Source organism: Dendrobates tinctorius, unplaced genomic scaffold, assembly GCF_039654945.1.
Source record: "Dendrobates tinctorius isolate UK_male_01 unplaced genomic scaffold, ASM3965494v1 ptg000028l, whole genome shotgun sequence".
In the NCBI taxonomy this organism is placed as follows: Eukaryota; Metazoa; Chordata; class Amphibia; order Anura; family Dendrobatidae; genus Dendrobates; species Dendrobates tinctorius.
The window spans coordinates 25,175,052-25,200,205 of NW_027361696.1; the positions used below are offsets into that span (position 1 = coordinate 25,175,052).

The 25,154-nt window shown below is 43.7% G+C and overlaps 1 long non-coding RNA gene across 2 annotated transcripts in view; it reads right to left on the reverse strand.

Moving 5' to 3' along the window:
* The window catches only part of LOC141085230 (uncharacterized), a 386,172-nt gene that overhangs the window by 14,558 nt on the left and 346,460 nt on the right, over positions 1 to 25,154 (reverse strand). For both annotated transcript variants that reach the window (XR_012231236.1, XR_012231235.1), the window contains 2 exons: positions 10,741 to 10,807; positions 7,396 to 7,455 (listed from right to left, as the gene is read on the reverse strand). This is a non-coding gene — a long non-coding RNA (uncharacterized lncRNA). The remainder of the gene's footprint in view (positions 1 to 7,395; positions 7,456 to 10,740; positions 10,808 to 25,154) is intronic.

Consider the following 25,154-nt stretch of genomic DNA (forward strand, 5'->3'; position numbering starts at 1 on the left):
CACACCTGGGGCTATGATTGTGGCCTCTCCCTGGTTCTGGGGGAGGCTTCTTATAGCCTCAGGATGCTCCCATCCCTGTCAGTTATACTTTCGCCCTTGGCATTGTGTGGTGACCCCTGAGTGTGTTAGTGCTGGGTTCTGGTTACTTGATTCTCTGTGTATGACTCGGTCTGTTCCCTGCTTTGGATTCTGCCTGGTACCTCCTATGTCTGTTGGGTTTTGATCTCTGCTTGGCCCTTACTATCCGTTCTGTCTCCTCCCAGGTACTGTACTGATATCTTGTGTATGACCTTTTGCTTTGTCTGACCTCCCGTCTGTTTATCCCTCCTGTACCTCGCTCGTCTATACTGTGCATGACTTCTGCTTTGCCATAATCTGAGTTCTCTGACGCTAAGCCCCGCCCCCTTGCAGTCACATGACCATAGGTCCTGTGCAAGCTTGCTCATTTTCAGTGTCCGCAGGTCCTGTGCCTCTTTACTTTCCAGCGCTGACTGGACCCTGACACTATTAGCTTGTAGCACGCTTTGTCACCTCTGCTGCCCTGCTCCCCAGGTAACTCTTAGCACTGCTTCTGTACTCAGGACACGTGCACTGGCTCTATGACCAAGTGTAGTGCGGTGTCTCTGACAGTGTAAAGTCAGATCGCTGATCTGACACTTTGCACTGCACTGTCAGATCAGCGATCTGACAGGCAGTGCAGGTGGCTTCTCAGCGCCTGCTTTCAGCAGGCACTAACAGCCACCTCCCTGCAGGACCAGGAAGGACCCTGTGGCTATCTTGGGTCCGGGGGCCTGCAGGGAGGAGGTCCTTGGAACAATGCAAGCATATTGCGTTGTTCCGATAGTGTCAGGTGAAAATGCAGGGAGCCCCCTGCGCAATGCTTCCCTATGCCCCCGGAATATTGCGACCATGTTTGATCGCAGTGTGCCAGGGGTTAATGTGCCGGGAGCGGTCCGTGACCGCTCCTGACACATAGTGCCGCGTGTCAGCTGTGATAATCAGCTGATACCCGGCCACGATCAGCTGCGCTCCCCCTGGGAGCGCAGCTGATCGTGATGACGTACTATCCCGTCCACGGTCATATGGGCCCGGGTCCCTGGACGGGATAGTACGTCATATGTCATAAAGGGGTTAAGAGAAATAAACACGTGAAATAGATCACTCTGTTTGTACTGACTCTATATAATATATGAGCATCACTTTTTGTATTGAACAACTGAAATAAATTATCTTTTTGATGATATTCTAATTTTGCGAGATGAACCTGTATAAATCCGGTGTAAATATAGTTTTGTTTTTTTTTGTTCTTTTTTTATGCCAGTTACCAAAGCTATTGACTACTATTCATCTGCATTGTCTTCCATATGGCTTTTGTTTTTATACATCAGAACTAAATGCAGTTTCCAATGTTAATAATTACAATGTATTCATAAAAATTAGATGATAAATGATTGATCTATACGAGATCTCATTTTTCTTTTATTTGCGTTTCATTCAAGATAAATAATCCTATCACTATCATCAAAATAAGTAATAAAAGTACAAAAGAAGTATATTAAAAGTATATCCAAACTTTATTATAAATTGTCAATTTACACAAAAACAGAAAAATGAATTTAAAAAAACCCAAAACATAAAACACATAAGGCTATGTTCATACTTTGTGCGTTTGATGCATTTTTTTTTAAAGAAACTTGATGTAAAAAAGTAGGTATTGTTTAGTTTTTGTTGCATTTTCTCCTGCATTTTTGTCATGGTACGTTTGTCTCTTGGGCATGCTGATAAAATTTAGTGCTTAAAAAAAATCTGATTCTACTTCATCAGGTTTTGTCACCAAAAATGCGGCAAAAACTGATATCTGCATTTTTTCCAGAGTTTTTTGCACCACCCATTACTTTCAATGGGTGAAAAATGCTGAAAGAAGTGACATGCTGCATTCTGCAAAACCAAGGATTTTCACAAAATACTGAAAAGAAAAAACAAAAACAAACTGTGTGTGTGAGCTTTCTGAAATCCCATTGACTCTGTTGGTACTGTAAAATGCAACTGAAAATTATCATAAAGAAAAACACATAAAAAGGCAAGCTGTGAACATACTGTAGCCTAAAAGTAATACATTGGGCATTAAGTAATGGTGAAATGCGTTTCGGCACACAAGAACCACATGTTATTACTACATGCAATGCTACAACATGTAAGTACCATATCAATGTCATATACCGATAACCTTATTCCCCCACTAGAGATGCTATCGATATATAATATTGATATGGTTCTCACATTCTCCTGTTTCACCCTTGCTTTCTCAGGAGGCACCAGGACCACGTTATTACTACCTGTCACACTACAACATGTAAGTACCATATCAATATCCTATATCAATAGCATCACTAGGGGATAAGGCTATCAATATATGATATTGATATGGTACGTACATGTTGTAGTGTGGCAGGTAGTAATAAAATGTGGTCCTGGCACTCTGATGAAGCAAGAGTGAAACGCGCGTTGGGGTGTCAGGAACACATGTTAGTACTGTACTACCTGCCACATTACAACATGTAAATATCATATCAATATCATATCTCAACAGCATTCATAATGGGGTATAATGCTAGCAAGGTATGATATTGATATGGTACTTACATGCTGTAGTGTGGCAAGTAGTAATAACATGAGGTTCTGGAGCCCTCAGATGAAGCAAGGGTGAAACGCGTGTTGGGGCACCAGGAACACGTTAATACTACCTGAAATGCAACAATTAATATTATAAAATGTACAGCCATATTTTAAAAACTAATAAAATCATTGGATATTAGAATTGGATGAATCCGTATGTATGACAAGAGAGAGCCGAACTTGAGAAAAAAAAGGCGTACGGGCTTGTAGCACCTGAAATTATGTCTGAAGCCAGATAATTACAGATAATCGCATATGTACTGAAAACTTCTTTAAGAAAGTGGATACTAACAGTTACATCCACTTCAGGAGTGGGCATTACTCCAAATGGCTGTCCAATATACCTCAATCCAGTTCAGAAGGATTAGGAGAAATTGTACCTTTTAGATCCTGATTTTTTTTAAACCAAGCTGACATCGTTAATAAAAGATTTGTGCAACAAAAATACCTCAGAAAGCTCATTATGCAAATCTTTAATAATTCCGAAAATACTAACCAGGAATCCCTTTTTAACCCCTTACCTACAATTGACGTAATATTCCGTCCATGTGACCATGGACCTAATTACCATGGACGGAATTTACGTCATCGCGATCAGCGGCGCCCACTTGGTGAGCGCCGCTGATCGCGGCCGAGTGTCAGCTAATTATCATAGCTGACACCCGGCACAATGTGTCAGGGGCGGTCACGGACCGCCCCCGATACGTTAACCCCTTGCACACCGCGATCAAACACGATCGCGGTGTACCAGGGGTTAAAGGGAAGCATCGGCACGGAGGGGGCTCCCTCCGTGCTTCCCTGATCCCCCCACGGCAGCGCAATGTGCAGCGCTGCTGCCGGGGGCTCCTTTCCTGCAGGTCCCCGGATCCAGTATGACGACGGGGACCTCCGGGGGCCTGCAGGAAGCTGGCTTCCTCAGTGCCTGCAAAGCGCAGGCATGAGGAAGCCTGTGCAGTGCCTGTGAAAGATCGCTGATCTGTCACAGTGATCTGTGATGTGACAGATCAGCGATCTGTCACAGGACAGTTATGTCCCCCCCTGGGACATTGTAATAAAGTAAAAAAAAAAATAAAAAAAAGTGTAAAAATAATTTTAAAAAAAATCGCTAAATAAATTAAAAAAAAAAAAAATATTCCCCAATAAATTCATTTTTTGGAAAAAAAAACAAACAATAAAAGTACACATTTGGTATCGCCGCGTCAGTAACGACCCGCCCTATAAAACTGTCCCAATAGTTAACCCCTTAAGCGAACCCCTTAAAAAATAAAAATAAAAAACGAAGCAAAAAATAATGATTTATTATCATACCGCCGAACAAAAAGTGCAATAACGCGCAATCAAAAAGACGCATATAAATATCCATGGTACCGCTGAAAACGTCATCTTGTCCCGCAAAAAAACGAGCTGCCATACAGCATCATCAGCGAAAAAATAAAAAAGTTATAGCTCGCAGAATAAAGTGATGCAAAAATAATTATTTTTTATATAAAATTGTTTTCATTGCATAAAACCGACAAAACATAAAAAAACGACCTAAATGAGGTATCGCTGTAACCGCACTGACCCGAAGAATAAAACCGCCTTATAAATTTTACCGCACCCGGAACGGCATAAACGCACCACCCAAAAGAAATTCATGAAACGCTGGTTTTTGTTCATTCTGCGTCCCAAAAACGAAATAAAAAGCGATCAAAAAAGTCACATGCCCGAACATGATACCAATTAAAGCGTCAACTCGTCCCGCAAAAAATAAAATCTCACATGACTCGGTGGGTCAAAATATGGAAAAATTATAGCTCTCAATATGTGGTGATGCAAAAACTATTTTTACAATAAAAAGCATCTTTTAGCGTGCGACAGCCGCCAAATATAAAAACCGCCATAAATAGTAAATCAAACCCCCCCGTTATCTCCCCCTTAGTTAGGGAAAAATAATAAAATTAAAAAAATGTATTTATTTCCTTTTTCCCATTAGGGCTAGGGCTAGGGTTAAGGTTAGAATTGGGGGTTTCCACTATTTGCGCACATCAGGTGCTCTCCAAACGCAACATGGCGTCTGATCTCAATTCCAGCCAATTCTGCGTTAAAAAAGTCAAATGGTGCTCCTTCCCTTCCAAGCTCTGCCATGCACCCAAACAGTGTTTTACCCCCTCATATGGGGTATCAGCCTACTCAGGACAATTTGCAAAACAACTTTTGGGTCCTATTTCTCCTGTTGCCCTTAGGAAAATAAAAATTTTGGGGCAAAAATATCATTTTTGTGTCAAAATTTTTTTTGTTATTTTCACGCCTGGGCGTTATAAACTTCTGTGAAGCACTTGGGGGTTCAAAGTTCTCACCACACATCTAGATAAGTTCGTTGGGGGTCTAGTTTCCAAAATGGGGTCATTTGTGGGGGTTTCCACTGTTTTGGTACATCAGGGGCTTTCCAAACGCGACATGGTGTCCGATCTCAATTCCAGCCAAAAAAGTCAAATGGCGCTGCTTCCCTTCCGAGCTCTGCCATGTGCCCAAATATTGCAAAAAAAAGGGGGGGAGACAAAAGCGCAATAGGGTCTTATCCACGTTACAAAGGACAGTATATCTTGAAATATGCTCACCTGGTTAGGATGAGATAAGAGCGTGTAGGTAGCGGCTGCTGCAGATCCACAGGTCTTCAGTGACCAGAAGAAATGATAAATCCAAAGGGAGTTTGTAGCTATATTCCGCGCTGCCGCTTTAGACAAATTCCAGGAGAATGCTGTATGATTGCAGTGGTTTTATTCTACGCGTTTCAGGGGTCTCATGCCCCCTTCATCAGGAAATACCACAAAATACATACAGGTATCACAGACATAAATAGGTTTGGAAGGACGCTGGATTTCAAAAAAATGAGCGCCAACAAGTCAGATGATAAAGTGTCAAAGTTCAATGACACCACATGGTTAACAGTTCACCTAGGATATATTACAAAAGTATACGTATTTTAGAAGATTTTTTGATTAAATTTACATTTCCCAAAAGAGATAATAAAGTCAAATTTATGATTTTAACATGGAAAAAGACTGAAAGAAAAAAGAAAGAACCGAACATCTGCTCAGGTGGACATGAACCTGCAAAAAAAGGGGGTTATTCCTGTTCAGAGGTGGATGCCTTACAAGAGGACTACCGTATGGAAGCAGCAAGCTACTTTTTCTCAAGGAAAGCATTGCAATCTTTCTAAAAAAAGGGGGGAGAAAATAAAAGCATAATTTTAATTCTTTACCAATAAAAAATATAATTTTAGTTAAACGCTGAAAAAAATAATATGAAGTTATTTTTAAGTAAAAAAAGGAAAATCGGTTTAAAAGATGCTAGATGCAGCAACACACTAGAAACTGTACAGCAGCAGCTCAGAATGAGAACGCAGGACAAGCCGACATGAATGAAGCAATGAATTTATTTTGTCGGCTTGTCCTTGGTCTGGCCAGCTCGATCATACTAAAGGTGATTTCATTCAAACATCCACCATGTACATCATTCATGTGGCGGGCAACAGGTGTATCACGTTTATTTTTGATGTCACATAAATGTTCGCCCACCCTCACCCTCAGTTCCCTTATGGTCTTCCCAATATAGTCCATGGGACAGGTACAGGTAGCTTTATATACCAGACCCATAGACCTGCAATTTCCAAAATCCCTGACAGAAAAAATTATTCCATTAGCTGCACTACTAAAGGTTTTTCCTTGAGACATCATACTGTATTTTGAATAGTTCCCACATTTAAAAAAGCCCAGAGGTTTTCTGTCTAACCAGGTCCCTGTATTTTTGGGCCTTTGATACAAGACAAGCTGTCAACCAGCTGATCACCAATCAACCTCCCTCTCCTATATGTAATACTTGGTTTCGGGGATACACCCTCTCAGATTGTCCATCAAATGTCCCAATTATCCTAACCAAGTTGTTCTCCTGATCAGTCCAGGTGTCTTTTTTTCTTAGGAGAGATTGCCTATCAGCAAAATATGCTTCATTAAGAGGACCATCCAGGACATTGCAAGGATAATCCCTTGTTCTAAATCTGTCATACAAATCCCTGGCCTGCCTCGTACCCAAATCTGAGCAGTTCCTTCTAATATACATGAACTGCCCTTTGGGTATCCCCTTCTTCAGGGAAACAGGGTGATGACTTGTCCATCTTAGAAGATTGTTAGTGGATGTGGGCTTACGGTACGTACAGGTCCTGATGCTCCCATTATCCAACTATTAATAACCATCAAGTGAATATGATCGCTAAACGTTCTCCTAAGAATTGCTTGTATTGTCACGCTATTGTGACGGACTGTTACATTTGATCAGTCCACAATCGGGTGAAAAAATTCACATTAGAAACCCCATGTCCTGTAATTCCTGCTTTGTGATATACGTCATTATCTGCAGCTGTCAAAAATGATATGTGGAGAGGATCACCCAAACCCTCAAGTTCAGATCCCTCTTGTCACACATATGCATTCATCCAATTCTAAGATCCAATGATTTTATTAGTTTTTATTTTTTAATATATGTCTATGCATTTTATTATATTAATTGTTGCATTTCAGTGTCTAATATTTTTTTTAATTATGCATTTTATATCAGACTTTTAATCACCATTAACCCCATGACTTTGCTGTACTCTGACAAGGTCATGTGCCCGGTTTGGCGGATTTTTTTTTTTTAAAGAATACAACATAAAAGGACAACTATTTCTGTTAGTCACACCTGGTTTCTGTCCTGATGAAGAAGTCCTCCGCGATCTTGAAACGCGCTGACTCTGCAAACCTATTCAATAAATAATTCAACATATTCCGTTGGATGTACTGTGGATTCATCATCGGCAGAGCATAAATGGCACCTCCTTCACAGTTTCTTTGTTCAATTTGCTCCTTCTCAAGACCTGTGTCCTTGCAGCAGCTGTGACATATATACATGCCAGATACATGTTGCTTTGTAGCAACCCTACTAGGTGAGTGGATTATTTTCCTTTGCACCTTATTGTTTATCGGTTAAGACCCTATTGCGTTTCCTTTTTATTCAGTTCTCTGTTATCATGTGGTCCTGGCACCATGATGAACCAAGGGTGAAACGCTTGTGGGGGCACCAAGCCCACATGTTAATATTACAGGCCACACTACAACATGTAAATACCATTTCAATATCATATCTCAATAGCATCCCTAAGGGGGGATAAGACTATCAAGGTATGATATTTATATGGTACTTACATGTTGTAGTGTGGCAAAAAGTAATAATATGTGGTCCTGGCTCCGTGATGAACCAAGGGTGAAATGCGCATTGGGGCGCCAGGACCACATGTTAATACTACCTGCCACACTACAACATGTACAGTTGTGGCCAAAAGTATTGACACCCCTGCAATTTTGTCAGGTAATACTCAGTTTCTTCCTGAAAATTATTGCAAACACAAATTCTTTGTTATTATTATCTTCATTTAATTTGTCTTAAAAGAAAAAAACACGAAAAGAATTGTCCTAAAGCCAAATTGGATATAATTCCACACCAAACATAAAAAAGAGGGTGGACAAAAGTATTGGCACTGTTCGAAAAATCACGTGATGCTTCTCTAATTTGTGTAATTAACAGCACCTGTAACTTACCTGTGGCACCTAACAGGTGTTGGCAATTACTAAATCACACTTGCAGCCAGTTGACATGGATTAAAGTTGACTCAACCTCTGTCCTGTGTCCTTGTGTGTACCACATTGAGCATGGAGAAAAGAAAGAAGACCAAAGAACTGTCTGAGGACTAGAGAAACCAAATTGTGAGGAAGCATGAGCAATCTCAAGGCTACAAGTCCATCTCCAAAGACCTGAATGCTCCTGTGTCTACTGTGTGCAGTGTCATCAAGAAGTTTAAAGCCCAAGGCATTGTGGCTAACCTCCCTAGATGTGGACGGAAAAGAAAAATTGACAAGAGATTTCAACGCAAGATTGTGCGGATGTTGGATAAAGAACCTCGACTAACATCCAAACAAGTTCAAGCTGCCCTGCAGTCCGAGGGTAAAACAGTGTCAACCCGTAACTATCCGTTGGCGTCTGAATGAAAAGGGACTTTATGGTAGGAGACCCAGGAAGACCCCACTTCTTACCCCGAGAAATAAAAAAGCTAGGTTGGAGTTTGCCAAAACTTACCTGAAAAAGCCTAAAACGTTTTGGAAGAATGTTCTCTGGTCAGATGAGACAATAGTAGAGCTTTTTGGGCAAAGGCATCAACATAGAGTTTACAGGAGAAAAAAAGAGGCATTCAAAGAAAAAAACACGGTCCCTACAGTCAAACATGGTGGAGGTTCCCTGATGTTTTGGGGTTGCTTGCTGCCTCTGGCACTGGACTGCTTGACCGTGTGCATGGCATTATGAAGTCTGAAGACTACTAACAAATTTTGCAGCATAATGTAGGGCCCAGTGTGAGAAAGCTGGGTATCCCTCAGAGGTCATGGGTCTTCCAGCAGGACAATGACCCAAAACACACTTCAAAAAGCACTAGAAAATGGTTTGAGAGAAAGCACTGGAGACTTCTAAGGTGGCCAGCAATAAGTCCAGACCTGAATCCCACAGAACACCTGTGGAGAGATCTAAAAATGGCAGTTTGGAGAAGGCACCCTTCTAATAACAGGGACCTTGAGCAGTTTGCCAAGGAAGAATGGACTAAAATTCCAGCAGAGCATTGTAAGAAACTCATTGATGGTTACCGGAAGCGGTTGGTCGCAGTTATTTTGGCTAAAGGTTGTGCAACCAAGTATTAGGCTGAGGGTGCCAATACTTTTGTATGGCCCATTTTTGGAGTTTTGTGTAAAATGATTAATGTTTTGCTTTTTGCTTCATTCTCTTTTCATTTAAGACAAATTAAATGAAGATAATAATACCAAAGAATTTGTGATTGCAATCATTTTCAGGAAGAAACTGAGTATTATCTGACAAAATTGCAGGGGTGTCAATACTTTTGGCCACAACTGTAAGTACCATATCAATATCATATCTTTATAGCCTTACCTCCCACTAGGGATGCTACACACAGTCAGTGACGTACTTGAATTTATTTTGGTCTTAGGGAGGGTGTCCCCTTTGATGTACCCCTATATGTAAGCTTTCTATATTTACTCTGGATAGGCTTGTCTTTCTATTTGGGAAGGTTTTTTATTTAGCAATACATAAGTCTTTGCATATGTACTTATTTATGTGGTCATCCATTGGGTTACTCTGTTATTAGTTATTGTTTCTATTGTGTATTTATTATCTGAATAAAAGTTATATTTTACAAGACCTACATGGTTCTTGAGAGTGGATGAGTCTGTAACTATGTGTAAGGATCCCACATTTACATGTTCCTTACTGTTGGTTCTCCCCATAGAAGTCTAAGGGTCCCGTTTCAGTTAGTGATGCACCAGCGATACCGACAACGATGCGACCTGGTAGGGATTACTGGTGCGTCGCTAAATGATCGCTAGTAAGCTGCCAAACAGGCAGATCTCTTCAGCAACGCAGCAACGATCCAGCGATCAAACACAGCGGTGCGCGCTGGCCAACGGGACGCCAATGACAAAAAAATGGCCCAGGACATTCCTGCACGATCAGCGATATCCAGCAGGAGGGCCGGTTGCTGCTGCGTGTCACATGTAGCGAGATCGCAGGCGAGATCGCTGTTGCGTCACAAAATGTGGTGACACATTAGCGATCTCGCTAGTGATCTCGCTATGTGAGATGGGGCCTTAAAGAGGCAAAAATTCACCAAAAAATGCAGTTCAACAACCTCTTTAAAATTCTTAAACCAAACAAACTTTCTGCAAAAAAAAAATCAGAGTAAAATGGGGAAATGGCAACATGTTGCAATATGTTGTGGATTGGTGGGTTCTAAGCCAAATCTATAAAGTCCATATTCTTCCCACTGACCAGTGGGGGCTTGTTGCTTAATGGTAAGTTTTTCAAGAAAACGGAACTTATACATCTGATTGAAAATGCTACTTAATAAAGCTGAAGCCAAGTCCAAAGTCAACACTAATGACGTGTGACAATATATGTCCGGTCATATAGAAACTTCTCGAGACTCACCATGTGACTGAAGAAAGTCCAATCAGTGTGAGTGCTGATCGGACTGGTGACCAACAGTATGATGCATCTGAAAAAAAGGAGAATATAATAATATTGCACTTTCACATAAAAAAAAATCAAAATACTTAATTTTTCCGTCCATTAAAATTTTATCAAGCTATAGAATAAAAGAACCTCTGAGGCTCTGACGCATTTGCTACTTCAATATTATAAATAGCAAATTCAAGAGAAAACGCGGATGGCACCGCTGTTACCATAGGGTATCAGGAGGTGTGCGGTGTGCAGGAAGCCGGCAACTGGTAAACTCTGGTGCTTGACCTGAAAATAGGCGATCCTCAGAATTCACATGGAGAGATGGTCGCACTCATCGAGTTGAAAGAATTTCACGGGTTTATTGACATATACATCACATGTCGGGCCGGGGGAGTGACATAAGGAGTGCAAAAAGGCTGACAACGGCCGTTTCGCTCTACTCGAGCGCTTCAACGGGTCACAGACCCTATTCAACTCGATGAGTGCGACCATCTCTCCATGTGACTTCAATATTATACCCTAAGTCACAGAAAGTAACCGGTAGAGATGAGCGGATATTTTGAAATTTTCCAACTTGACCAAATTTTCTCAATAATCTGATTTCCTGCTAATAAGCTTCCCAGGAATGTTAGTATTTCAATTCCTCAATTGTGCATCGTGTTTGACACTCGGAGGTCTGTAGGACTGTATTAAACACCATTTCAGAAAATTAGGACAGAGGGGCATTAAACTGCCCTCCTTGTTTCCAGTGTATCAAGAGTAATGTTATGAATGAGTCCCCGAAGGAGGAAAAAACAAAAATACAAGCTAAGTCCAGAAAACCGGAGAGGTTGGTAACTATCGGATTGCAGACCCCTGATCCTATTCACACAACTAACAGTAGCCGTGGGGGGTTCCTACGGTGCCCTTGACCCCTCGTTCACAGCTGGAGAACTAAATAAGCCTAAAGAAAGAAAGGGGAAATCTAAACTGCGCCAGAGCAGACCCCAAAGCAATAGACAGCCCACAACATGTATTGTCGGTGAAAAGCAGATGAAAACACAAACACAGACAGAAAGACAGGTTAAGCAAACGATGGGGCCCAACTATCTAAATAGGAATGGACAGAAAAGATGCTGGCTGCAATCCGAAAAAATACTGCCAAAATAATGTCCAACATGTCTGATAGAAAAAAGGCCCTGAAGTCACTAGACTTCAAAAACACTATATCAGCACTCAGGTATATTCTGAAGACTGAGCAAAAGATCAACTTGACCAGAGACAAAAATGGAGCTCAGCCTGTACCAACAAGGGCAGGCAGAAGACAAACACTAAGTAAACAGACAATATCTCATGGAAAAATAAGAGAGCAAATACTTAGCTTTCAGAAGACAGGTACTGAACTGGTTTGCAAGAGCTCAGAGCAGAAAGGATCACCAGCACCCCTGTAGGGCGTCGGCTGCCTTATATCCACTCAGTGATTCCGGGTGTCCAATCAGGCTCCACCTGTTCAGATGACAGGTTCTTCCCAACCCAATCAATTTCACTACCTCTCTTCACCAGAAGAGGGAGTTCATCAGACATCAACGGTGAAGGGGAAAATGAACTCACAACAAGTAAATAAAAAGTTTCTATTAAAAGGGATATCTGGGGCTTACTACTTAGTCACATTTTTGTTTTTTACAAACAGGCAGGTAGTTGCTACCTACCTGCCTGTTGTGCCAGGTGCAATTTTTCGCCGGCACAGACCCCTCCTGGCGGCGATTCAGCTGACTCGGTAACGTCGATAGATCAGTGTCGTCTTTTCTGCCCCGCTCTGTTGATGGGGCACGACTTTCGATGTCATTCTGATTGACAGCAGGATTCCCGCTGCTTAACTGGGGGAACCAACTGTCAATCAGAATGACATCGGAAGTCTTGTCTAGTCGACAAAGCACGGTGGAAAAGAAGCCGCCACTCTGACATGACGTCAGCAGAGGAAGCTAGTCTGTGACCGTGCTGTGCCAACGAAAAATGCCGCCAGGCACAACAGGTAGGTAACAACTACCAGCCTGTCAGTGCTTAGGCACTTTTTTGCTTTTCACGAAGTCCTGGATATCCCTGTTAGTCCCTTCATAACCAGAGATATTTTCATTTTTGTGTTTTCGTTTTTTGCTCCCCTTATTCCCAGAGCCATAACGTTTTTTTTATTTTTCTGTCAATATGGCCATGTGAAGACGTGTTTTTTTGCAGGACGAGTTGTATTTTTGAACGACACCATTGGTTTTAGCATATTGTGTGCTGGAAAATGGGAAAAAAAATTCCAAGTGCGATGAAATTGCAGTAAAAGTGTAATTCCACAGTTGTTTTTTGGTTTTTTTTTTTATTACAATGTTCGCTAAATGCTAAATCTGACCTGCTATTATGATTCTCCATGTCATTACAAGTTCACAGTCACCAAACATGTCTAGCTTATTTTTGAATTTAAGAGGTGAAAAAAAAAATCCAAACCTTGGTAAAAATGGTGCCACAGCTGGTCCATTCCTGTGCCATTAAATGTAGACTTTTTTGCCTAGAAGAGGTGACCTATCAGGACAGGGACCTAACTTTTTAAGGACACCTTGACATGGCAGTTGGGCTCACATATATTGGCCAATCTATGCAGTAAGTACCTTCTTTTTAACTGTATTTTTCATAGCAATTTTAGAGATATTTCATATATACATTATATAGCATTTTTTTCGCATATTCTATGGCAGTAATGCAGTTTCAATGTTCTAAAGTAATCATTCTTGGTAAATCATGGTACAACCTTTATTTTTTTTCTAGTTTCCATATATACACCCATTTTATATCTACGCCCTAAATAATTCATAAGCACGAAACAACCCAGGGCTGTGAATTTTAGAAACGACACATTAATTACTCATTGAACAACATATTATATACACTCACACGCCCATGGTATAGTTATGAGCGAAAGCTGATCCGGATTTTCAAGAAACAATCTGTGTGAAATCCATTCCTCCGGGTTGTTTTGTGTTTAGGGTTAGGAAGTCATCCACTTTTCACCAGTTACCTAATTTCTCAGGACATTCAACTCTTTCTATCTCGTGAAGACATCGTCTGCTTATGTCTTTTTTTTTTTTGGATTTCAACAAAATGTTTGTCTGCCCCAGAATACGTATCGTTTCCTTTTCTTGTAATATACACTGGGGAACAGTTACACGGCGAATGCCCTTTATTTCCAACAAATCTTTAATCTCTTCTCTGTTACTAAATATATAGATAAATACGATGGTATTTTAGTCTTACGTGATTGGTCAGTCTGGTTTTTAAATGGATCCCTCGTTCTAATCTTGTTGCATTCTATCATTAAGATTATCAGGAACAGCGGAAAATGTAAAACTTTTAGGAAGCTGTTTGGTAATGGAAGATGTGGGAGGCTTGTAAAAACGAAAGAACTTGTGGTTTCTAAATGGAGAAGTGGCATGGTTCTTACATAATTAAGGCAGCATTTAGGACACAGGGGGATTTTTAGGAACACAAATGTATTGGTTTTATGTACAAGTGCATTCATTATTATTTTGTCTCGATTTATCAGTCTGTCCACTGTGATATCATTTTCAGAGGGCACAGATCAGAGGGAACATCACCCACGTTATTGGGCCATAGTACCATATACACACGTTACATACAGTACATACACCATCAACACACACAAGACAACTACCAAACAGACACACTTACACACACTGCACACATACCACAGGAACATCACACATACATACACACACTGCACACACAGGCACATCACACAATACATAACTACCAGATGCCCCACACACAGATGTTGGATTCACAATGATCTAATATTCAGGACAGAATTATATTAGCTGCTCTGAAAACCCCTTTAAGTACATAGGAGACATTATTTTTCCTTCGCCTTTTAATGGTGTCTCTATAAGAACATAGAATAAAATAACTCATCAGATAATGCACAATCCTAAAATACATAATAGTCACTAAATATCTAATTGTACAATTATAATATACTAGCTGCTGGCCCGATTCTAAAGCATCGGGTACTCTAGAATATGGCCAGCGGCAGATTAAAATAAAAAATAGTGATCTACTCGCCTTCTGACGGCCCCCCGGAATCTGTCCCTCCTCTCCATGCTGCCGGCATCTTCTGTTCCCAGTACTGCTTTGCGCCAAAGACCGCTGCTGACGTCCTCTCGCGAGAGCACGACGTCATCAGCGGTATTTCGCACAAAGCAGTACTGGGAACAGAAGATGCCGGCAGCGTGGAGAGGAGGGACAGATTCCGGGGGCCGTCAGAAGGTGAGTAGATCACTATTTTTTATTTTAATTCTATTTTTTACACGTTTATTGTACCGAGGGTCCAAAGGAGTCTCTTCTCCTCCGGACCCTGGGTACCGGCAAGTGCCGGGCATCTCCGGCTGCGTCGCCGCTGACGCCCATGTGCCTGGAGATGACACGCGGCAACCGTCGGGAGATCAGTGGCTAGCGCCGCTGATCTCCCGACGGCACAGTAGCGGTGGTGTGCTTCCTGCTAATTGCGGACTGCGCCTGTGCACTGCGCCTGTTGCTGATTGGCTGCGGCCTGGCGGGGGCCTGGCGGCCGCGACCAATCAGCGCAGCGGGATTTCGGTTACAGACAGACATGATAAGGCATTTATATATGTAGATAGTAAAACTTTACTAATCACAACAAGATAATGTCTGAATTTCTTATACATCTGGGGTCGTGCATCGTCTGACACATAACCTACCTAGAAAACATTGCAATAACCTTCCATTCCCTATGAGAAACCTTACCCTAAACATGCCTCAGACCCAACTCCTGGTTATATTTAGCTGTGACACTGAAATAATTTCTGAGAAACCGGAAACATTTGACAGTAGTAAAATATTACATAATGCCGACAGCTTGTGCTGAATCATGAGTATTTCTATAGTTACAGCTTATGGCTATTATATAAAAGTGCGATAATCAGCTATGAAGTGCCAGACTCGGCCCCCAGGTTTTCCTTTTCACGGGGGTTCCTTGCTTCCATGTGTAAAGTTCTGATTCCATGTGAACATTATGGAATGTTCTGCTGAATGGATACAATGTATCCCGCAGTGTGAGAAGTCAGCACAATGTACTAAAATGGGACGATCCTTATATATCTACCGTATATGCTCTAATAGGGTATATTCAGGGGGTAACACATTCAGGAATCCCCTGTATCCGCCTGAGCAGCGAGCTGTTACAATGTGAGTCTTTCATACTAGCAGACTAAATCACAAGGAGGAATATTCATTCCATTATACTTCATGGCTAAATAGGGGTAAAAGTTTTCCCTAGGATGAGTAAAACATGGCCACTTTCTTCTGAAAAACAGCGCCACCACTGTGCACAGGTTGTGTCGGATATTGTAGCTCTCCTCCATTGAAGTGAATGGGGGTGAGATGCAAGATGTCGATTGTTTTTTCTAGTCCTGGAAATCATCACCTTTAAATATAAGAGAAAAAAAAGCCTAAATTTCCATTATCTGCATAATACTCGTAAGTGAAGGCACTAAATTACTGGAGTAGCAGCAGTGTCATTTATCATTAAGTCTCATGTTGGGGGTCCTGAAGATTGGACCTCACTAATCAATGATGCCCCAACCTTATGTCATTGTGGGGTCCATTTTCTGTCATTTACTCCAGCAGGAGGAAAGGTACTCCCGGCTTTCAGTTGCTTGAGGCCAGTGCCATTGGGACATCAGCAATAAAAGTCCATACATTGTCCATACATTGCGGATGCTGGATTTTTTGTCTTTACTGCGGTTTTTTCTCAGAAACTGGTCTGGGGTCTCCGTGCACCTCACCCATATTCAGGCAGTTTCTTCCATTGGTGACCTGATATATTTTTTTCCCTTTTCCCCTTCCTTATCTGCTGTTTTTCAATGTTTCCTGCATATCATGATCTCAATGTATCAACATCGGAAATGTATTTATATTTATACCCTATACAAAACGTTTTTTGATAGATTACTTCTTATACTCACTTTCCATTTTTGAATTTATCTGTTCCTATCATGACTGCAATATCACCTAATCATTCTACCGTATTTTCTTGCCCTGAACCATGTATTATGTTTATCTAAAACTAGCTGAAGAGCCCGGCGTTGCCCGGGCATAGTAACTAACTGTGGTTAGTTATAACAAATTATAATTATCCTCCATCCCATAGTCCCGTGCTCATATACTCATCACACATCCTCCATCCCATAGGCCCGTGCCCATATACCCATCATTCATATCCTCCATCCCATAGTCCCATGCCCATTTTCCCATCATACATATCCTCCATCCCATAGTCCCATGCCCATATACCCATCAGACATATCCCCCATCCCACAGTCCAATGCCTATATTCCCATCATACATATCCGCCGTCCCATGCCCATATACCCATCATACATGTCCGCCATCCCATAGTCCCATGCCCATATACCCATCATACATATCCACCATCCCATAGTCCCATGCCCATATACCCATTATACATATCCGCCTTCCAATAGTCCCGTGCCCATATACCCATCACACATCCTCCATCCCATAGTTCCATGCCCATATACCCATTATGACATCATCTTCGCCATGGCAACCTATTATGACATCATCATCACCATGGCAACCGTTATGACATAACTATCACCATTGCAACCGATTATGACATCAGCGTTACCATGGTAATCATTATGACATGATAATGCGGGGCGGTGCTTGATATACACACACACATACAATTAGATTTATATATATACTAGCTGAAGAGCCCGGCGCTGCCCGGGTACAGTAACTAACTGTGGTTAGTTATAGCAAATTATAATTATCCTCCATCCCATAGTCCCGTGCCCATATACCCATCATGCATATCCACGATCCCATAGGCCCATGCCCATATACCATCATACATATCCTCCATCCCATAGTCGAGTGCCCATATACCCATCACACATCCTCCATCCCATAGTCCCATGCCCATATACCCATCATACATATCCTCCATCCCATAGTCCCGTGCCCATATGCCCATCATACATATCCGCCATCCCATAGTCCCGTGCCCATATACCCATCATACATATCCTCCATCCCATAGTCCCGTGCCCATATGCCCATCATACATATCCGCCATCCCATAGTCCCGTGCCCATATACCCATCATACATATCCTCCATCCCATAGTCCCGTGCCCATATACCCATCACACATCCTCCATCCCATAGTCCCGTGCCCATATACCCATCACACATCCTCCATCCCATAGTCAACCATTATGACATCATAATGAGCGGCGGGGCTTGCAACCTATGATGACATCAGCGTCGCCATGGCAACCATTATGACATCATAATGTGGGGCGGGGCTTGATACACACACACACTTTTTCCCGAATAATGTAGATAGGGGCAAAATTGTTTGGTGAATTGGAACGCACGGGGTTAAAATTTCGCCTCACAACATAGCTTAGGACGATCTCGGGGTCCAGACGTGTGACTGTGCCAAATTTTGTGGCTGTAGCTGCGACGGTGCGGATGCCTATCCCGGACATACACACACACATACATACACACTTTGAGCTTTATATATTAGATATCCCAAATTTTTTTTCCCCTGAAAACCCTGAAACAAATCAAGCGGTCTAATCTATTAAAAGTCTTTTTTTGGGATCTAGAGAAGAGATGGGAATACAAACAGTAAAGATCGTTGTCCGTACCGAACACGGACTCTAAACACAGACTTCACCAGGAAGTCTGTGTTACTTTTTGGGTTTGGCATCCCGAATATTGGTTGTCTCCCATGTTATCATCTGCATGACAGCGTGAGAAACACCTGTGGCTCTGATCAGAAGTAAGATTAATACCACCAGTCAGAGGGGTGTGGTTCCCACGCTGTCAGATAAGAGCATGGTCCCACAGTTGACTGGTCACAGACGTTGGCTGATGAGAGAGTACTATTCCCATCAGCCTATGCCTGCTGCACTATAAATAAATACAATTTTTAAAAATTGGCTAGTGGTCTCTTCTAGAGTTGAGCGACTTTTGGTTTTTTAGGGTCGCGTTTCGTTTCGTGAAACCCGACTTTTCCAAAAGTCGGGTCGAGCAAGATCGTCCGATTATAGGGAAAAGTCGGGGTCGTCCCGAAACACGAAACCCAATGTAAGTAAATGGGGAATAAAAGTCGGCAGTGAGAGGAGAACAGGAAACACACCTACAGTGCCCATTTGAATGCCAAAAGCATCAATTCTTCTTTCTTAAGCTTGTCAACCTTAATTAACTTCATAATACAAGTTACGCACTGAAAAATGGGGGTTATTTGGCTACAAACTGTGGGGGGGAGGGCCTTAGAAGGCAGCCAAACAACCAACACCACTGATACACCACTATATAGCCTCCCCTTGCACTGCACACACAGTGACTGGTGTGTTGTGCAGGCCAAATTGCTAGCAGCAGAAGCAGTTTTTTTTTCTTCTCAGCAGGACAAAAAAAAAAAATTGGGATTGCTTTTAAAAAAGCAGTTTGCGGAGCAGTGGGTAAACAGCAATGCAAGCCTGTCAGGAAGCCTTAAAAGGCAGCCCAACAACCAACACCACTGATACACCACTATATAGCCTCCCTTTGCACTGCACACACAGTGACTGGTGTGTTGTGCAGGCCAAATCGCTAGCAGCAGAAGCAGTTTTTTTGTCTTCTTCCCTGCCTAACGCTCTCCCTACAGAATCAGCAGCAACCTCTCCCTATACTAAGATCGGCAGAAGTAAGATGGCGGTCGGCGTGCACGCCCTTTTATACCCCCTGTGACGCCCACCAAAGCAAGCCAATCACTTGCATGCCCTTCTGAAAGATGGTGGTGACCCGTGCCTATGTCATCACGTTGCCCACAGTGTCCGTGGATCCTGATTGGCTGAAAAAGAGCGCAAAACAAACTTTTGAAACGCGACTTTGGCGCGTAAGTCGCCAACCTCGTGGCCGACCTCATCCTAGGGTCGGGTTTCGTTTCATGAAACCCGACTTTGCCAAAAGTCGGGTCGAGCAAGATCGGCCGATTATAGGGAAAAGTCGGGGTCGTCCCGAAACACGAAACCCAATGTAAGTAAATGGGGAATAAAAGTCGGCAGTGAGAGGAGAACAGGAAACACACCTACAGTGCCCATTTGAATGCCAAAAGCATCAATTCTTCTTTCTTAAGCTTGTCAACCTTAATTAACTTCATAATACAAGTTACGCACTGAAAAATGGGGGTTATTTGGCTACAAACTGTGGGGGGGAGGGCTGGCTCCAGGTTTTCATGTGCCCTGGGCGAAAGAGCGCCCCTTTAACACATACCACAACTCATCATGCTCCGATACGGCAGAGAGATAGCGGTATAGTCCAATGAAAAATACCTCACTTTTTACATCTCATGACGAGGCCCATCTATTTCTCCATACAGAATCATTGGTCCCATATAATGTTTGAAACAGTATATGATGAGCTCCACATAATGCTACAGTATATGTTGGTCCCCATGGATGAAGCTCCACTGTCTTATGGGCCCAAATAATGCTCCAAACATAATGGGCCCCATTTCTAATGCTCTAGTGTATAATGGGCCCTGTAAATGCTGCTCCAGTGTCTGATGTCCACCTTTGGAATGTTCCAGTGTATGGTGGGCCCCATCTATCATTCTCCAGAGTATAGTGCTCCCCAAAAATTGCTGTCCCAACATTGAAAACAATCAAATAAGTCTCCTCGCTAGGGAATCCCTGTACTTGTCTGGACAGGTGCTGTAGCTTGCTTAACAGCTCGCCAGCCGTTCTCACGCCCAGTATGGATTACACGTGATTGCACAAAGGTTAGAAAGGGTACCGTATCCCCGGATAACATGTATGGATAGCGTACACATTCAAAATATATGTCTCAGGAGGCAGGCTCAGACGGTGTTAGGCCCAGTATGGATTGCACGTGATTGCACAAAGGTTAGAAAGGGTACCGTATCCCCGGATAACATGTATGGATAGCGTACACATTCAAAATATATGTCTCAGGAGGCAGGCTCAGACGGTGTCAGGCCCAGTATGGATTGCACGTGATTGCACAAAGGTTAGAAAGGGTACCGTATCCCTGGATAACATGTATGGATAGCGTACACATTTAAAATATATGTCTCAGGAGGCAGGCTCAGACGGTGTTAGGCCCAGTATGGATTGCACGTGATTGCACAAAGGTTAGAAAGGGTACCGTATCCCCGGATAACATGTATGGATAGCGTACACATTCAAAATATATGTCTATACAGCATAAGGCAGGCTCAGACGGTGTTAGGCCCAGTATGGATTGCACGTGATTGCACAAAGGTTAGAAAGGGTACCGTATCCCTGGATAACATGTATGGATAGCGTACACATTCAAAATATATGTCTCAGGAGGCAGGCTCAGACGGTGTTAGGCCCAGTATGGATTGCACGTGATTGCACAAAGGTTAGAAAGGGTACCGTATCCCTGGATAACATGTATGGATAGCGTACACATTCAAAATACAGTATATGTCTATACAGCATGAGGCAGGCTCAGACGGTGTTAGGCCCAGTATGGATTGCACGTGATTGCACAAAGGTTAGAAAGGGTACCGTATCCCCGGATAACATGTATGGATAGCATACACATTCAAAATATATGTCTATACAGCATGAGGCAGGCTCAGACGGTGTTAGGCCCAGTATGGATTGCACGTGATTGCACAAAGGTTAGAAAGGGTACCGTATCCCTGGATAACATGTATGGATAGCGTACACATTCAAAATATATGTCTCAGGAGGCAGGCTCAGACGGTGTTAGGCCCAGTATGGATTGCACGTGATTGCACAAAGGTTAGAAAGGGTACCGTATCCCAGGATAACATGTATGGATAGCGTACACATTCAAAATATATGTCTCAGGAGGCAGGCTCAGATGGTGTTAGGCCCAGTATGGATTGCACGTGATTGCACAAAGGTTAGAAAGGGTACCGTATCCCCGGATAACATGTATGGATAGCGTACACATTCAAAATATATGTCTCAGGAGGCAGGCTCAGACGGTGTCAGGCACAGTATGGATTTGACGGCCCAGATTACACAGCGGAGGAGCAGGGAGAGGTAAAGATTGCAAATGCTGGGGCCCTGCCCAAGCAAGGGGGGCCCACTCGTGGGCGTCGGTACTGGCACTGGGCCCCTCATAGTACAGCGGTGTGTCTGACGGCGGGTGTGCACCACCACCGTCAGAGACACTTGATTGCACTATGAGGGACCCTGTGCCAGTGCCCGCGCCCAAGAGTCGGCCTACCCACCTGTCCAGGGCAACGGCACTCGCACGGTGTCGTGCTGTAGGTGGTGACCCCGGCCATGGGGGGGGAGGCAGCACAGTTAGGGAGTTTTAGAAAGTGGCATATGTTGATGTTGGACATTCAGCTGATGCAAAAGGCGAAATAGGTGAAGTACCAGGAAGAGGTGGACCAAAGCAAGCCATTTTTCTGTCACCCTATGTGTCATCAGGGGAAGGTGGGACAAAATCCTTGGAAACCCATGCGTGGTTCATTTTAATGAAGGTTAGATCATCCACATTTTGGGTTGACAGGCGGGTCCTTTTTTCTGTCAGGATTGATCCAGCTGCACTGAAGACTCTTTCCGATAGCACACTTGCAGCTGGGCAAGCGAGCTCCTGTAAGGCATATTGTGCCAATTCAGGCCAGGTGTCCAGTTTAGCGGCCCAATAGTCAAAGGGGAATGACCTGTGTGGGAGAACATCGATATGGGAGGAAAAGTAGTTTGTAACCATAGTTGACAACTGCTGTCTCCTGTCACTTTCCATCGATGCAGTATTACCAGTTGTGTGAGCGGTATTTGAAAAATCAGTCCACAACATTGTCTTGAAACCCCTGTCTCCAACGCCACTTCTGCTGTGTGCACCACGAACACCTCTGCCAAGCTGCCCCCGGCCCGTACGGCTCGTGTGAGAACCATCACTGCTGCTGTGTGCTGGGAATGCCTCAAGCAACCGTTTTACCAGAGTTGCTTGTTTATTAGCCAATATTAGGTCAAGGTTCTCCTGTGGCATGATGTTTTGTAATTTGCCTTTATAGTGTGGATCCAGGATGCTGGCCAACCAGTAGTCGTCATCGTTCATCATTTTGGCAATGCGGGGGTCCCTTTTTAGGATCCGCAAGGCATAATCTGACATGTGTGCCAATGTTCCCGGTGTCAATGATGCACTGCGAGTGCTGGGTGGAGGAGCACTTTCTGGCAAATCCACATCCCTCCAGTCACGCACAAACCCTGTACCAGACCTTGCCACGCCAACATTTTCACTTGCCCCACGAGATGCATCCTCCTCCCCTAAGTAATCATCCCCATCATCATCCTCCTCCTCCTCTTCTTCCTCCACCTCGTCCAGGAGAGGTCCCTGAGTAGACAATGGCTGAATGTCATCAAGGATTCCCTCCTCCTCTTCCTCCTCATCAACATTGGCTGCAGACGCCTGCTCCTTAAGGTGCGTCAAAGTTTGCATGAGCAGACGCATAAGTGGGATGCTCATGCTTAGGATGGCGTCGTCTGCGCTTACCAGCCGTGTGCATTCCTCAAAACACTGAAGGACTTTACAAAGGTCTTTCAGCTTCGACCACTGCACACCTGTCAACTCCATGTCTGCTCTCAAAGTGCCTGGCCGTGTATCCTCCCACAAATGCATTATGGCCTGCCTCTGCTCGCACAGCCGCTCCACCATGTGCAGGGTGGAGTTCCACCTTGTTGCAATGTCGATAATGAGGCGGTGGTTGGGAAGGTGGAGCAATCGCTGCAGCTTCTGCATACGAACGGAGTGTACAGGCGACCGGCGGATGTGCGCGCACAGTCTTCGCACCTTCTGGAGCAGGGCTGTTAACTCCGGATAATTTTTGAGGAAGCACTGCACCACCAGGTTCAAGGTGTGAGCCAAGCAAGGTATGTGGCTGAGTTTTGAAAGGGCTATGGCTGCCACAAAATTACGGCCGTTATCACTAACTACCTTGCCTGCCTCAAGATGTACACTGCCCAGCCATGACTCAGTTTGTCGCTTCAAGTACTCGGCCAGCACCTTGGCGGTGTGTCTGTCGCCCTAAAAACATCATCTGCAACACAGCCTGCTGACGCTTTCCACTAGCTGCTCGATAGGGGGACACATCGTGTGCAACAGTGGCAGCTGCAGATGGAGTGCTTGTACGACTGCGCTCTGTGGACGAGCTTTCGCTTCTGGAGGAGGAGGAGGAGGAGGAGGGTCGAACGCCTACAGCCAACTGTTTCCTATACCGTGGGCTAGGCAGCACTGTCCCACCACCGCTGTCCCCTGTGGACCCTGCATCCACCACATTAACCCAGTGCGCAGTGATGGACACGTAACGGCCCTGGCCATGCCGACTGGACCATGCATCAGTTGTGAGGTGCACCTTTCCGCTCACTGACTGCTTGAGTGCATGGACAATGCGGTCTTTCACATGATGGTGGAGGGCTGGGATGGCTTTGCGAGAGAAGAAGTGGCGACTGGGTAGGTCATAGCGTGGTACTGCATAGGCCATGAGTTCGCGGAAAGCTGTGCTTTCCACCAACCGAAAGGGCATCATCTCAAACGAGATTAGTTTGGCAATGTGGGCGTTCAAACCCAGTGTACGCGGATGAGAGACTGAGTACTTTCTTGACCTACTCATAGTGTCTGGGAGGGTGAGCTGGACTTGAGAGCTGCATATGGTGGAAGTAGCGGTGGACAGGGTGGACTGAGAGAGGGTTGATGATGGTGATGGAGTTGGTGTTCTTTCTGATGGCCTAGAATCAGTCTTTCGTTGATATAACAGTGGGATTCCCTGACTGCTGTGGTCTTGCAACGACACCTCAACATTTGCTGCTGTGCTAACCGGTGGGCTTACAGTGGGGGAAACAATGTAGCATTGCTGACTACCTTCGTTGTGATCAGTTGCACATGTGGCACTTGAGGTTTGGTGTTGTGTCCACGCTTGCAAGTGCATGCTGGTTAAATGTCTAAGCATGCAACTGGTATTCAAATTTTTCAGATTTTTCCCTCGGCTAAAGGTCTTTGCACACTTCTTACAGATAACCTTGGCCTGATCATGAGGATTTTGTTCAAAAAAGTGCCACACTGCACTCTTCCTACTTTTGCAGACATTTTGTGGCCTAGCACGCTGTGATCTTTTGACCCTCTGGACAAGCTGTCCAGCAACTCTTTTGATGTTTGGAACCTGTCTTTGGAGTGCTCCGGGCCTGCCAGATAACAGCTGTTGCGATGTCGATGTCTGCTGTGGATGCTCCTCATCTGAGCTATTGGAAGCAGCACCCTCTTCCCCCAATGGATGCC